At 44.5% G+C, this 14,319-nt stretch overlaps 1 protein-coding gene and 1 pseudogene across 23 annotated transcripts in view; one reads left to right on the top strand and one right to left on the bottom strand.

Moving 5' to 3' along the window:
• The window catches only part of brip1 (BRCA1 interacting helicase 1), a 302,307-nt gene that overhangs the window by 90,640 nt on the left and 197,348 nt on the right, over positions 1-14,319 (top strand). The gene's annotated exons all lie outside the window — the stretch shown is intronic.
• On the bottom strand, positions 4,272-6,272 carry LOC147145406 (uncharacterized; annotated as a pseudogene).

Raw genomic sequence — 14,319 nt, 5'->3', positions numbered from 1 at the left:
TGGGTCCTCCCCCAAGATGGCCGCTGCACTGGGGACACTTAGGGGCAATAACACTGGGCCACTGGAAATGATTAGTGAAATTTGTGTGGCTTTTTTAAGGATGAATGAGTTGAATGTGTGGGAAGTCGGAATTTGGGGTGTGTTGAAAAGTTTAACATGAGTTGAATAAGTGGAATGTTGTGAATTTGAAATTGCAATGGTGGAAATGTTAAAATGTTGAATGTGCCAATGGAAATGAATGGTGAATAGTTGAATTTGTGTGGCTTTTTTAAGGGTGAATGAGTTGAATGTGTGGTAAGTAGGAATTCTGGGTGTGTTGAAAAGCTGAATGTGAATTGAATGTTGTTCATTTGAAATTGGAATAGTGTAAATGTGAAAAGTTTAATGTGCCAATGTAAATAAATGGCGAATAGTTGAATTTCTGTGACTTTTTTAAGGGTGAATGATTTCAATGTGTGGGAAGTCGGAATTTTGGGTGTGTTGAAAAGCTTAATGTGAGTTGAATGAGCTGAATGTTGTGAATTTCAAATTGGAATGATGTAAAAGTAAAATGTTGAATCTGCATTTGGGAATGAATGGTGAATTTTTTGTGGCTTTTTTAAGGGTGAATAAGTTGAGTTTTTGGGAAGTAGGAATTGTGGGTGTGTTGAAAAGCTTCACCAGTGTGAGTTGAATGAGATGAATCTTGTGAATTTGCAATTTGAATGGTGGAAATGGGAAATGTTAAAGGTGCCATTGGAAAACGAATGGTTATTTTGGGGGTGAAAAACGTGAAATATTGGGGAAACGGTAAATTTGGGGAACGAAAAAAATATGCTACCCCGGAAGACATGAATTTTCTGAATGTTTTGAAACTTGAATGAAGTGAATCGGGTGAAAAATGTGGAAGGAGATGCACGCCAAAAAATGCGGAATAATAAACTATAGGAATAACATTCGCCTTCACACAATTAACGATAGGCACACAATAAAAATCACAAATTAAAAGCTATGAAGACATGAATACAATGACAGCACAGAAGGTATATGTTTAGTGTTGGCAAGTGTAGTTATTTTTGTACCATGTGCTCAAATTTTTATCAAAGGCCCTTTTGTAAGTGGTTTGTCTCCTAACCTCCTGAGGTATTCTGTTCCATTCCTTATCACCTCTTGTTTGTTTGTTTGTTTGTTTATTGTTTATTTTTAAACAGGGACAGTGCACGTTAATAAACATTTCTGTAAATGCGTCAGTTTTAGCTATAAAGCTAGTTTTCGACCGTAGTCCCTGTGCAAGATGTTTAAATGCAGCAGCTAAAATCAACAACGAGTTAAAATAAAACATTACGTAAAAGCTCATACAGACACACACTACATTACACCTCAACAGCCAGACACAATACAGCAGTATCAACAAAATGTACAGAATTACATTGACAGCAGGCAGCACAGAAGATCAAAATTAAAATGTTATGTGTGGTTGTGTGTGCAAACTTGATTATCTATTAGCCATGATTTAAAAAAAAAATGTAAATGCCCAAATGAATCAACATTGCGTATGTGAAAAGGAATGCTGTTCCAAAATTGTGCTGCTCTCACTGAAAATGCCAACTGGCTGAAGGCACTTTTCCTGAGAGGAATTGAGGAGGCAAATCTAGTTTGTCTCCTGCTCAGGTTTACAAAGTTCGAGAGCAGTGGCGGGGCCATGCCATGTAAAATTTTTAAAACAAGAGAGGCATCTTGGAAATTACCGTATTTTCCGGACTATAAGTCTGGAGTACAAGTTGCACCAGCCATAAAATGCATAATAAAGAGGAAATAAACATATATAAGTTGCACTGGAGTATAAGTCGCATTTTGGGAGGAAATTGTGCGCTTAGTAGACATCATTTCCACCAAGAAACGATGCTACATGTAGCATACAAGAAAGTTACGGTAAGATAACTTTAAACTCACCAAAACTATTGTAGATCGCTTAAATAAGTCTTTTATTCATCCCGACCATGTAGAATGTTTCCAAGTCTCCAAAAGTATTTATGTATTCGGTCGTAATTATGTCTTCCTCTCCTCTCTGCTGAGTGTGCTCCTCCTTACGTGTGTGGCTGCATGATGCAATACCCCAGCCAGAGGCAGGCAACTGCCTGTTTGTGGTTCGTTCTTATTCAACCATCGTCTGAAAGTAACTTAGACAATTGTGTGTACCGGTAATGACCATGCAACATTTATATAGGAGCTGAATTGTGTCTGATTGTACTGTGTTGTTGACTGAACATACTCGCTATCGCTAATGATAATTGCAGTTGCTAATCGTTATCGACTACTTTGCCTCTGTTATCCCACTCACTTGACCGACTTTTTAGACTTTATATAGAGTTGTCCGAGCTGGCAAGTTTATTGTAGTCAATCGAGTAATGTTGACATCTAGTGTTCAAAATATGAAATTGCACATTAGGCGTTTCACTCTTGATGGTACTAGGGCTTTAACCCACATAGATTCACACCATCACATCACGCTGACGAGGCGCACCATATGACACCCCCTCCTTGGATTCAAGAACTAGGACCATCACGCACAATCCACCCCTGTTCCATAAGAACACGCTCGACAGCCTCCGGAGGGGGCAGTACCCGGAATCCCGAAATGGCCTCCATCAGCAAGTCCAGCACCTCAGAAGATCCTGGCGGAAGTGCAGCCGCACAAAGTGGCACGGAGTCCGGGGACAAGGAGGAGTCAGGTGCGATGGTCGGGGAGGGGAAGAGAGGTGCGGAGTCAAAATCTGAGACAGGGGACCAAAGGTCCCTCAGATCCAAGATGGCGAGGTCCACACCATTGTCAACCCCCTCACGCTCACCCGCATCAGGAGTCACATTACCCCCTTCCACAGCGACATCAGGAGACAGCGGCCTCCTCGACGGGGAAACGATGCTGATGACGGGAGTCCGTTGGGCAGCAGCGGGAGCTTAGGCCCCCAGCCCAGGAGCCCGGTTCGGCACAGCAGTCCCCACAGCCTCCAGAAGTGAAAGCTGTCCAGAAGGTGATGGCTCAGTCTTAGGGCTCACAAAAATGCATGAGCCACATCTCTAATGGGCAGTCATCCGGTAGGAGCCGTCAGGTAAGCGCCAGGTCATGCGAAGCAATGGGTAAACTTGGCCCAAAAACCGTCCAGCAGCGTCATGGACCCTTAGGGGCACTTGAGGTATACATACTGTCGCTCGCGTTAATGTACTAGTTCTTGCCAGTTCGGTGAAACCCTGCCATAGCCATTCTTGCCTAAACACGGGGTACTCAGAATTTTTCACATAAAACCCTCAGGATATAGCCATGACTCGTTCACCCAGCAACGCGGTGACGGGACGCAGCAGTGCCCCATCAAGGTTCGACCTGCGACCCAAGTGGAACGGGCGAAGATTGACCCACAGAGGACGCACTGCGGCTGGAACATGTCCTGTAACATACACAAAGTCAATGCAATAAATTCATATAATCAGTTTTTAGACTAGACTCTCCACTGGAGCTATTCGTTTCAGTTCTCGATCAACAATTATATCCGGAATCCAAATTGTCGGGCGAAGGGGTACCCTTAAAATGCGGGCTCGAGGATGTCATTATCCACCCCATGTCAGTAGTGTTAGCATTCCGTGGTGGGATGGTAAAAAACGCTGAATATGTGAAGAACCAGGCAATCAAAACCATTTGGTCAACCATGCCAGTCCAGAGAAGTATGGAGATGACTCCCCAAACAACCCCCCATAGGAGCAGCGTGGCTGTTTGTATCAACCAAATTATTTTTCCCGTACTACCGGGGCACTTTTGGAGGCGGTATACCAAACTCATAATACACAAGGCCAGGGCAATAGCAAGAACGCCTTCCAATACGACCGCTCCGTAAATAATGTCAAAGGCGAACATAGAGGTTAAGTCCAAAACCACCCAAAATAGAAGTAAAAACGATTCCGCAATCCCTGTGGGTGATTTATAGACTACAATAATACGGCCATACATGTAAACCATGAAAAGTCCTAGACCAAGGGTATACGTACAAAACACAAACCGAAGGACCAGGACCTTTGTTATGGATACAAGCAAAAGGACAGGCCGTGTAAACTGCGACAAATACCATTGACAGGTACAGCAATGACATAACCATATGATAAAAATCATCCAAAATTCAAATTCACTACTCACGTTCCTTAAGGAGCCTGGTCTTCCAAAAGTGCCGCTAGAGTTACCTTCGCAAGCCATGGTTCGAAAAGGTTACCTTCCCACCAAGGAGTGTAGGTGTGAGAGCCGGAGTCTGTCTGAGGCATCTGCTGCCAGGGCACTGTATCTTATGGGCGCTCTGGCCCCGCCCCACTCTCCGGCTTCTCCTCCAGGTCTGGCTCCTCCTTCTCTTTCGACACTGCCCTTTCTTTGGACTGTTTCCTGGCACCTGCAGCTTTCGGGGGTGAGACCATTATTTTGGATATCCACGGCATTGGTCGCCCATACACACCTCTCTTGATTGCCGCAAAGGCAATCATGGCAGCAATTATGAGTCCAAGTCCTCGGAGTAGCCATACTCCTGCCTCCCTGACTAGGTCGAGCAGCCAGGATCCAATATCAGCAAGTCCTTCAGCCGCCACTTCTGTTTTCGCCGTCTGGACAATCACTTTTCCAACTCTCTCGTACCACACACATTCATGGAGGTTAATTCCATGGCCACATGTCAACCAATGTTCATAAGGGGAGTAGCAAGTGCCGTTATTATAGATTCTGTTTGGACCGACCCAATCAAAACCTATAATTTCACGGCCTTCACATAAGCTTTTCCTGAAAGCATGTCCCTCAATAATTTGTACTAGAGGGTCGGGTCCATGCGGAATATATTGGCTATCTCTAGGGGTCGTCTTCATCCCATAATTCCTATCCCATTTATACAATCTAATCTATCAGCGGGAGAGGTTCGAATCCATTTACCATTTACATTCCTATTCCATACAGCCCCTTCAATACTGGCGTAATCCTTATCGGGGTACTTTTTTAAACAATACGTTTTCCAGTTAGGTACACCTCCACATGGCCGTCTCGCGAGTTGAATTGTACATTAATTCGTATATTTACAAATCATGGACCAAGGTCTAGGGTTTGCGTAAATATAAGGTGGTCCCGACGGCCGTCTTGTTCTTTAGAGTATACAGGTGCCAAGTATTGATATTTAATCCAGTAACTTTAAGTCATATTCAAACAAGGTATTATAAATTATTTCACCTCTTCTTTGTTGAACCCCCACCATGTGCGAGTTTCGTCCCTTGTATGGAACTCCTTCCAGGCCTGAAGGGTTCCTTTAACAGTTCTGTTAGCAATCAAACTTGAACAATTTTATATCCACCGAGTAAGAATTGTACCTTGGATTTCTTACAAAGAAGTTGCCCACACGCCAGTCTTGTAAATGGAGTCTAGAATATATCATTAACATTACACAATGGTCAATCAGTCCAAAGTCTCTTTGTGGTACATTCCATGGCCACATGTCAACCAATGTCATCAGGATTTGGGAGACATGTCCACAATCTTATTCTTGCTGGTTTTAATTTATGTAAGTTCTTTGAAACTTCTTCTGGGTCGTAGACTTTTAGTTGTTTTTCCCATATCCAAGGAAAGGATTTATTAAGCCAATGTTCATGGTCCACTCTGATTCTCAAAAATGGTCGACCGTACTCCAGTCGACCGTGGAGTGCAGGTCTCGGCGGATCACGGGTTCCTATATGAACCAATACATGGTAATGTTCTTGGCAAGTTTTTCCAACATTCAATGAGCAAGGATGGACGTTTATGGTCAGTCTTTAGTCTTTAGTCTACAGTCTTTAGTTTTGTTTCTGACGGGTAAGGAGCGTATTTCCCGTTTATTTATTACTGACTTCGGTGTCCTGGGGTTAGCGGGATGAATAATGGGAGGCATAGTCACTACCTTGATGGCTTTAGAGGGGGGTGAAGTGACGAAGTCTACTGCCCTTACTTTCTTGGCATACCCTTCTGTTTTTTTCCCTTGTGCTTTAACATCCTGTTTAGGCAATTCTGGCCACTCTTTATTCCATTTAGGGCACCCTCTCAAGGATCGATGTCCCTCCCTGTTTGGTAGTATATGACCTCGCCCTTTATAGCCCAGAAAGGGGCAGCCACTCTTTTTACAAGTGTTGGTGGATGGGTCTTTGGGTAACCTCATCTTCCCGTTATCCCAGTCCTGGTCACTTGAGGGTCCCGCTCTTTCCTCCCTCGTGGGGGTAGAGTCTTCACTTTCCATACGACGTAGTTCCATTGCAGCCACACTAGCTAGGGTGCGAAGCCGACTATCATCCCTTATGGGGGTTTGAAAACATGCTCTGACTTCGTCTTCGGGGCATATTATCATTTTTACTCCTAAAGAGTACAAGCCCTCATAGGGCACTACAGCCATCATGATTTGGAGCTTGATCCAAAATCCATCTCTTGTTCCCGTATCTATAGAGCCACATTTATTATAGCCACTTTAGCTAAGTACTTCATTTCTTTGGTATTCATATCTAAGGCTGTTCGATAACTATAGACGTCATCCTCTTCTAACTCGCTTTCTTGAGGGGCCTCGGGTAGAGGCAACACTGGGACATCTTCCCGTGACATTATATAGCTTATTGCATGTGCCCAAGGTTTCCCTGGTCCTGGCTCAAAGAAAGGGGAATAATACCCATCCTCCATGATGGGGTCTCATCCTAACACTCGTTGTTTTAAAGATAACATCGTCGCTGCTGGTATGGACTTTGATCACGCGGTCAGGATAGGATTTCTCCCTCCAGGCTGGCCAGTTGTTGTGAAGCAGTTTTTGGAGTCCCGTCTCATCATCATTGTAGTTCGTCCCAAGAGAGTAGTATAAGATGGGCTTCAGCAGGCTTATCGGGCTGTCCGCTTTTGTTACTTGCCATCCTTCAGCCTCTCCTGTTCTTATTGCCATGCCACTTGAGAGTCTTCCCCAGCAACTTCCACAATACAATAGCCCTTGTCCATCCCACAGGCAGTTACAGTCTTCCTGTCCCCTGTTTTCCTGCGGGTCTAGGTTTCTTTGGGCAAAAATTTCGTTCGACAATCTCCACATATAAATGCATCCAGTACCTTGGCTGGGCCCAACACCCTTGGAACAGTCGGGTTATGCAACCATTCAAGGCTAGGTCCAATCCATCCAGTGGCAACTGTCTCGTCCCTTCCGCAGACGACGCAGCCTACATCGGCATGGTTCCAACAAAACCCTTCCAATCTCATGTAAAGGAATTCTCTTCTTGCATTCTCCAAAAGTTTAAGTGCTCTTCCGGCCATTATTCCACTCAAAGTCCTCCGAGTGATAACCGCTCCTTTTACCATGGCCATTCTGAGAAAAAGGCGGGACGGCTCCGTTGTTCTCATCCATCCTTTATTTCCTTAATTTAGTTTTACTCCTTGGCTGAGCTGAATTGACTGGTATTGGTTTCAACTGCTCTATCCCTTGGAGTCCCTTAGATCTTAGCCGCACTGTATTTCTATCCAGGATTTTTTCAACTATGTCAGCGGAGTCCTATTTGGCCTTAACGGCTTGATTGCGAGACTTAATCCACACTGCCTGTCCCACCATAAGGGGACACTCCTCCTTCTGTGGGCTGTTTTTCTCTTGTGCTCAGCCTATCTCAGGGGAGACAAAGAGGCGTTGGTTCAATTCCTCTGAGGGGGACGGCCTATCTGGCCTACTCCTCCCATTAAGGTCCTTGGCCAACTCTACTAACTTCGTACTCCACTCCTTTCCATTAGCATTCTTTCCCAGTCAATTTTTAGCTAGGCCAATGGTTCGTTCAGCCACGCCGTTTGCTTGAGGGGTATAGGGTGGTGAATAAACCATCATTATCCCCCACTTCTGACACCATCTATCCACTACAGCGTTTTTGTGTTTAAATCACGCTATTGGCATTGGCTTTTCTTACTGCTTTCAGCCCAAAATGTCCTGACATCGAATCCACAAGCACAATTAGGTATTTCTCACCTTTTGCGCCATTCACCCCCATGGGGCCTGCTACGTCCATGCAAACCGACCCCCATGGTACAGTGCTTTTGATGGTTAATCCGTCCGCTCGTCCTCAGCGTCCTGCGTTGTACTTGTTGCACTGCCCGCAGTCCCGTAAAACAGCATGGATTTTTTTCCTGGGATCCAAAGTTCCAGTCTTTCCAACTCCTTCTTTGTGGGTAAGGCACCTCCGTGGCCTAGCGCTTCATGTATGGCCGTGGTTACCTCGCTCACAAGCTCATCTGGGACCACTTTTCTTTCTCCGGGGGTATTGTCCTAAACGTCTGATCCTACAACTATTCTTCTTCTTTGTTGGACGTCTTCATCAACTTCATCCTTACCTTCCCACTGGGCCCCCTCCTTAATATGGGCCTTCTGGTGGACAACATCAATGAGTATGTTTAGCCTTAACTCGGCTATCTTCTTCCACAGGTCACTGTGGGCTACTGGTTTTCCTTTTGCTCCCTCATAGCCATTCTCTTCCCAAATGGCTAAATCTTCTTTGAGGGCTTGTGCACAATAATGACTGTCTGTTATAATCCTTACGCGTCCTACATGTAGTCTTATAACTTCCAACAGTCCCTCCAATACTGCTGTAGCTTCTCCGGCTTGGGCACTGCCAGGAGTTCTACCTTTGCGCCGACATCTCGCTTTTCCATTCTGTTTAAGGATGAAGTGCCAATGAGCAGATAGGTCTTCACCCTTCTAGATCCGTCAGTGTAAAGTACCCATTCATAGGGCTTTTCCAGTTTTTCTCTTGGTGTTACTTGTTTCTTGGAAAAGGGTTTTGCTGGTCCTATTTCCAAGTCGGGATCGAGTAAGATATCTTCCCACCTTCCCCATCTCACATTAGTTGCTTTAGTGCTTTCGATGGTGGTCTTACGTAGATAGCGATGGACTTGGCTCTGGGTGACAACCTTGATCCCTTGTCACTGGGCTAGGTCTTTAAGCGTCCCCCAATATCTTGCGAGGACCGTTAGTTCCCGTTCTTCTTGGGGAAACTTTTTCTCCACACTGCTCAGGGTATAGGTCCACACGGTCAGGGTATAGGTCCATACGGTCACCAAGCCAGCTCCATGCTTACCATAGCATTGTCTTCTTCACAGCCTATTTCAGCAACTAGTCTTGTGTCTAGACCTCTTGGTTCGAGTCTTACAGCATTTTCTACTGCTTCCTTTAGTCCTTCCAAGTTCTCTTGGTCTTTTGCTGACCAGATCCATTTCTTGGATTTTTTTATCATCCTGATCCTTGCGTAGACGGGCATAGAGGGGTCTTGCATATTTCTGGTAGTGGGGAACTTGATCTCGAACATAGTTACATAGCCAGAGTATCCTCTGCAGGTCATTTTCGGAAGTCTGGGGTACAACCTGTTCGATTTTCTGCCGATATCCTTCTGAAAGTCCCAAGTCTTTTGACACTTGGAAACCCAAGTAATCCACCTGGAACCTAGCAAGTTGGCATTTTTTGAGATTCAGTTTCAGTCCTGCTGTGGAGACTCACTCTATTACGGCCTGTAAGGTATTCAAGTGTTCCTCTTCTGTGTCATTTGCTATGAACACATCATTGATGTATACTGTGACTGCTAATCCTTCCAAAATTTGCAAGACTGCTGATTGAAATACGTTTGGGGAGTTCTTATATCCTTGAGGTAACGTCTGTCAAACGTATGCTTTTCCTTTATGTTAATAACTGGCCTCCAACCTCCTCCACTTGCTTCAGGCTTTTTGACAGTTTGAATTGGGCTATTTGTTATGGGATTTGGTTCTTCTCTGATTATGTTCAAAACCCAATAATTATTTTACACTCATGTCCATTTCAGCGACAGCATCTGGGTTGAGTGGATACTGTCTTACTGGTGGATGCACTCCTCCACTGATGGTGTGCAAGTATTTCGGTCCCAGGTCTCCACAATCATTCTTAAAATGAGCCACTAAGGCTCCCCTCAGTATCTCTGTTAGTCTCTTCCTTCCTTCAGGTGATAAATTGCTATCCTGGACCTGTTGGACTTTAACAGCTGGGACATCTACAGGTTTATACCACTGTCTTTGTTTTGCTATTCTGGTCGTGCCAATTGATGCTTGTTTCGTCCGTAATACATCCCATCTCTCCTCAGCTGACTGGCATTGGTCCATAGGCTTTCCCAAGTCTTCTGCATCCCTTAATGTTAAAAATTCATATGGTCCAATAACCCACACTATTCCTTGCCATATTCCAACGGGCATCTCTTTTTTTGATCCATCTGCAACCGATACCATTAGGTGTCCAATTCTTTTTAAGGTTATACGGGTCATTGATACCTCAGCCCCTGTGTCTACCAAGTAGGATACACCCTCTATATTCTTGTAGAGGTTAGCGCCTACTCGGAACATCCCTTGCAGGGTGATCCGTACCTTTTTCTCCATTATTGGCCAGGCTCTCCTGAGGTCACAGCCCTGCGGGCCTCATGGAGAGCCTTCTTTTGTTCTGCTGTCATTTTGTCATATTCTTCTTTTGATACGTACGCTCCGGGGCCTGTTGTTCTTGCCATCGGCTGCGACTTAGTTTGGGGAAGTTGTTTCTGGTTTTCAGTTGTCTTCTGCTGTTGTGGTCTCGTGTAGGGTGTTCTCTGAGAAGACTGCTGCGTTCTTTGGTTTGACTGTTGGTTGTCTCTCCTTGTTGGTTTTGATGGATAAGCTTTTTCGTTCCACTCACTGGCTTTAGTAATCTTCCATGTTGACACCCTTCTCTTGTCAGCATAATGTTTGTGCAGTCGATCCCATTCCTTGATACAAGCTTCAATCTTTATGTTACTTCCAGGAGCCAGTTTCACAAGAACGTCTTCATTCCCTGCAGGCGTCACAACCCTCCTTAGCGTTCTAACGTATCTATTTGGAGTCACGACTTGTTTCAGTTTGTGCCACACATTTAATAGTGTGACTCCTTTCTTTAGCTGTTCTCATTCTCGGTCTGTGAGGGCATCCTCATCCTCATCTTCGTCATCCACCCATCCTTCATAGACCTCCTGCGCTATTTCATTTGGTTCAATTTGGCTGGTAGTGATGTACTGCAGCCACAGCTTTTTAGCAGCTTCGCTCCCTGGAGCATCTTTGATCATAGGCCAAATTTCAATCAAGTACGACTTGACAGTATCTTTCTGGCTTTTAGGGCATACCAGTTCCTTTAAGGCCTTGAACTCGTGCATGATTCTTTCCACTTCATTTGCTGATATCATGTGGCTAGGGCCTCATGTAGTCATTCCCAGTTGAGTCGGGTTTTGTGAGGGCTGATACATATATGTGTTGGCAATCATTGTAGTGGTCATCCCGTTGCCGTCGCCATCCAGGTCCTCATCCGCCTTCAACTCTGTCTTTACTCTAAAGTAGACTGTTTGCTTGAGTTTCCTGAGCAAGAAGTCGTACATTACTGTTACAAAGCCTTCTCTAAAGTTCTTCGTTAAATCTGTATATCTTACTATTGTAAGATAAGTGGGAATTTGCAAAACATTTACAGCGTCTCTGTAGGTTGTTTTTACTGTGAATGACGTTACTTCATCCAGTTTCTCTAGCCAGGCTACGGGGTACAGATATTCCTTCTGTCCTGCTTCTAGTATGAAGGTTTTCCTTCCGTCCCAGGTTTCAGCGTACCCCAGTTGTGGATCCCTGGCCAGTCTTTCTGAAGCTTGATAGATGTTAAACACTGGTTGTGTTTTGTTCTTTTTTCCTTTATTTGTTGGTCTTTTGACTTCTTTCAGGAGCTCCTCCTCAGTGTCAGTGAGGGCCGCGTTTGATGTCATAGATTCCAGCTCCTCTTCCTCCGCTTCAGCTTCAGGTAGGACAGGGGACGGTGTGTTCCTCCATCCTTCTTCCTCTGAGCCGCTCCCATCATCACTTTCCTCTTCGGGACTTAGTGGTGAAGGTGTAGGTTCTGCCAAGTTTCTGATGTCTCTCGACCGTCGTCTTTGGTCTTCCTCAGATGCGGAGGGCAGTGCTCGGTTAGAGTCATTCGTTCTGTTTGCCGTAGATGTGGTTGGACTGAAGGTCACAACTGTGATCCTGGGACTACTTCCTTTGTCCTGCTCTCCTTGGGGTGGAGAGGGCCTTATCAGGTCCAGTCCACTTGGCCCGGCTTGATCTCCATCTTCCACCACAACATCGTGTGTAACTGAATTTTGCCCTTCTTCACTCGCTCTTTTTCTGGGTGACGGTACAGGATAGGGCTCGGTTGGGGGAGCTAGTTGAGGTATTTTTCTCGACTTAGCTCTAGGTTGTTGTCGGATCTGCAGCTGGGTTTGGGATATCTGTATCATCTGAGTCAACAAGCCTTCCATTGCTCTATTAATCCTTTCTCCTCTCAGCTCTTTTGATATTACCACCACAAATTCAGCTCCTGCTATTGAGTTACTGGAGTTGAAATTTGCAGTTTAAAAGCACCTACTGCTACCAACTCAGCCACTTTCCATAACATTTTTCCAGATCTTATCCCATTTACATCCATTACTATCTTCAATGCTCCTTTCTCCATAGCTCTAGCCACCCCGGTTTCTAGTAATTTTGTCATTTTTCCCAAATATTGGGTTTGATCTGCTTCCTTTGTCCACTTGCGTACAGGGATGTGTATTATCTTATAATACATCGAGCTTCCGCCACTAGTCACGACCTGAGTTCCTTCTCCTGGACTTAAGTCTCTAGCTTCTAGCTCGTCTTGTACTTCCACCCCATAATCATTTCTCGCTGTTAGTCTCAAACTTGCGCGAAACTTTTTGTTATGGGGTCTTAACTTTTCATCTGTAAGTACTATTAGTGCATCCCCAGTTCTATCCCAAGGACTCCCTATGTGGTGACACATCACTATCTCGTTCCCGACGTTACCTTTCTTTGTCGTTTCTGTCCGTAAGGGTGGCAGCGGTTCTGTCCTAATGAGGAGACACATTTGCTGCAAAGTACCTTGTCTCATTTGTGTGAGTGTTTCTGGGCTTTCCAATGTTATTTTCATATCTGGAAACTCTTCTTCTCCTTCACCTTCAGTTAACACCGGAGGTACCGTCCATTCTTTATGTCTTATAGCCATAAGACATAAATACATCGTATTTCATCACGCAATTCCTGAGGCTCCCGATACCTTGATGCTGCCGTTGTATCACTGCCCCCAACCGTTTTGCCCACTATCTGTGTTATGGAAGCCAACATTTTTACAACTGGATCCCATTTGTAATCTGGGCTAACAAGCTCAACATCATGCATTTGCAATACATTTATCCACCAGTGAAACCATTGGGCTGCTCCCCTACGGTTATACTCTAGCTCAGGATGATCCATTATTACTGTTATTTTTTCTGTTTCTTCTGGCCTTTCTACATCAAATTGACCACTTCTGTCAATGGCCCTTCCTATTATCGCCTGGAGCTCATCTGGTTTAATAGATGGATACCATGACTCCAGTCTTTTTCTTACGTCGGGCTACCACTTTTCGAGGCCCCCTCCATACATTATAACTCTTATCGGCACTCTGTATCGTCTTGGAGGTATTAGGGTGGGCCCCGCTGCCGCGCTAGCATCTGCAGCAAGGCCCGGAGATGTGTCTACTTCTCCAGTTGCCACACTCATCCTTACGATAATGTTCTATGCCAGCGCGTTCTATAGCTCGCTTTGCTTTCTATTTGTTGTAGGAGCGGAGCTGCCTATTTCCGAAGCCTTCCGTTGCGCTCTGGGTAAGGGACGTACTACAGCTCCTGGTTACTCAGCTATGCTTTTCCGTGCGTTGCCTCTTCCTTATACAGGACTATTAGCCTTGAGTGTTTTACCTATCCTCTATTGCTGATCTCCTCTTCTAACGGTGGGATGCTCCCTTCCCCTGTGGGCACTGGAAATCTCTGCACACTAGTCGCCACTCCTTGGACTATGGTGTCACGTAGATCTCTTACCTTTAGCTGGTAAGATTGCAGTCTTTCGCTTTTCTGCGGCTCTCCGATCGAAGGGTCGCCTTGTTAGATTTTTTTTCTTTTTCCAAGGAATAATCCACAAGTCTTATTGAGAGGAAATCAAAAATCCTTTTACAAAATCAAAAATTATTTTACAAAGAATAATCAAAAAGTCTTAGCTAAGAAAAATCTAAAAAATATTTTATAAAGAATAATCGAAAAGTCCAATCGAAGAATAATCAAAAATAATTTTATAAAGAATAATCAAAAAGTCTAAGCTGAGAAAAATCAAAAATCCTTTTATAAAGAATAATCAAAAAGTCCAAGCTGAGAAAAATCAAAAAATATTTTATAAAGAGTAATCAAAAAGTCAAAGCAAATAAAAATCAAAAATCCTTTTATGAAGAA

This window comes from Filicampus tigris, chromosome 7 (genome assembly GCF_054856515.1).
Source record: "Filicampus tigris isolate MCC_2025a chromosome 7, RoL_Ftig_1.0, whole genome shotgun sequence".
Taxonomy (NCBI): Eukaryota; Metazoa; Chordata; class Actinopteri; order Syngnathiformes; family Syngnathidae; genus Filicampus; species Filicampus tigris.
This window is presented reverse-complemented; position numbering and strand designations above follow the sequence as displayed.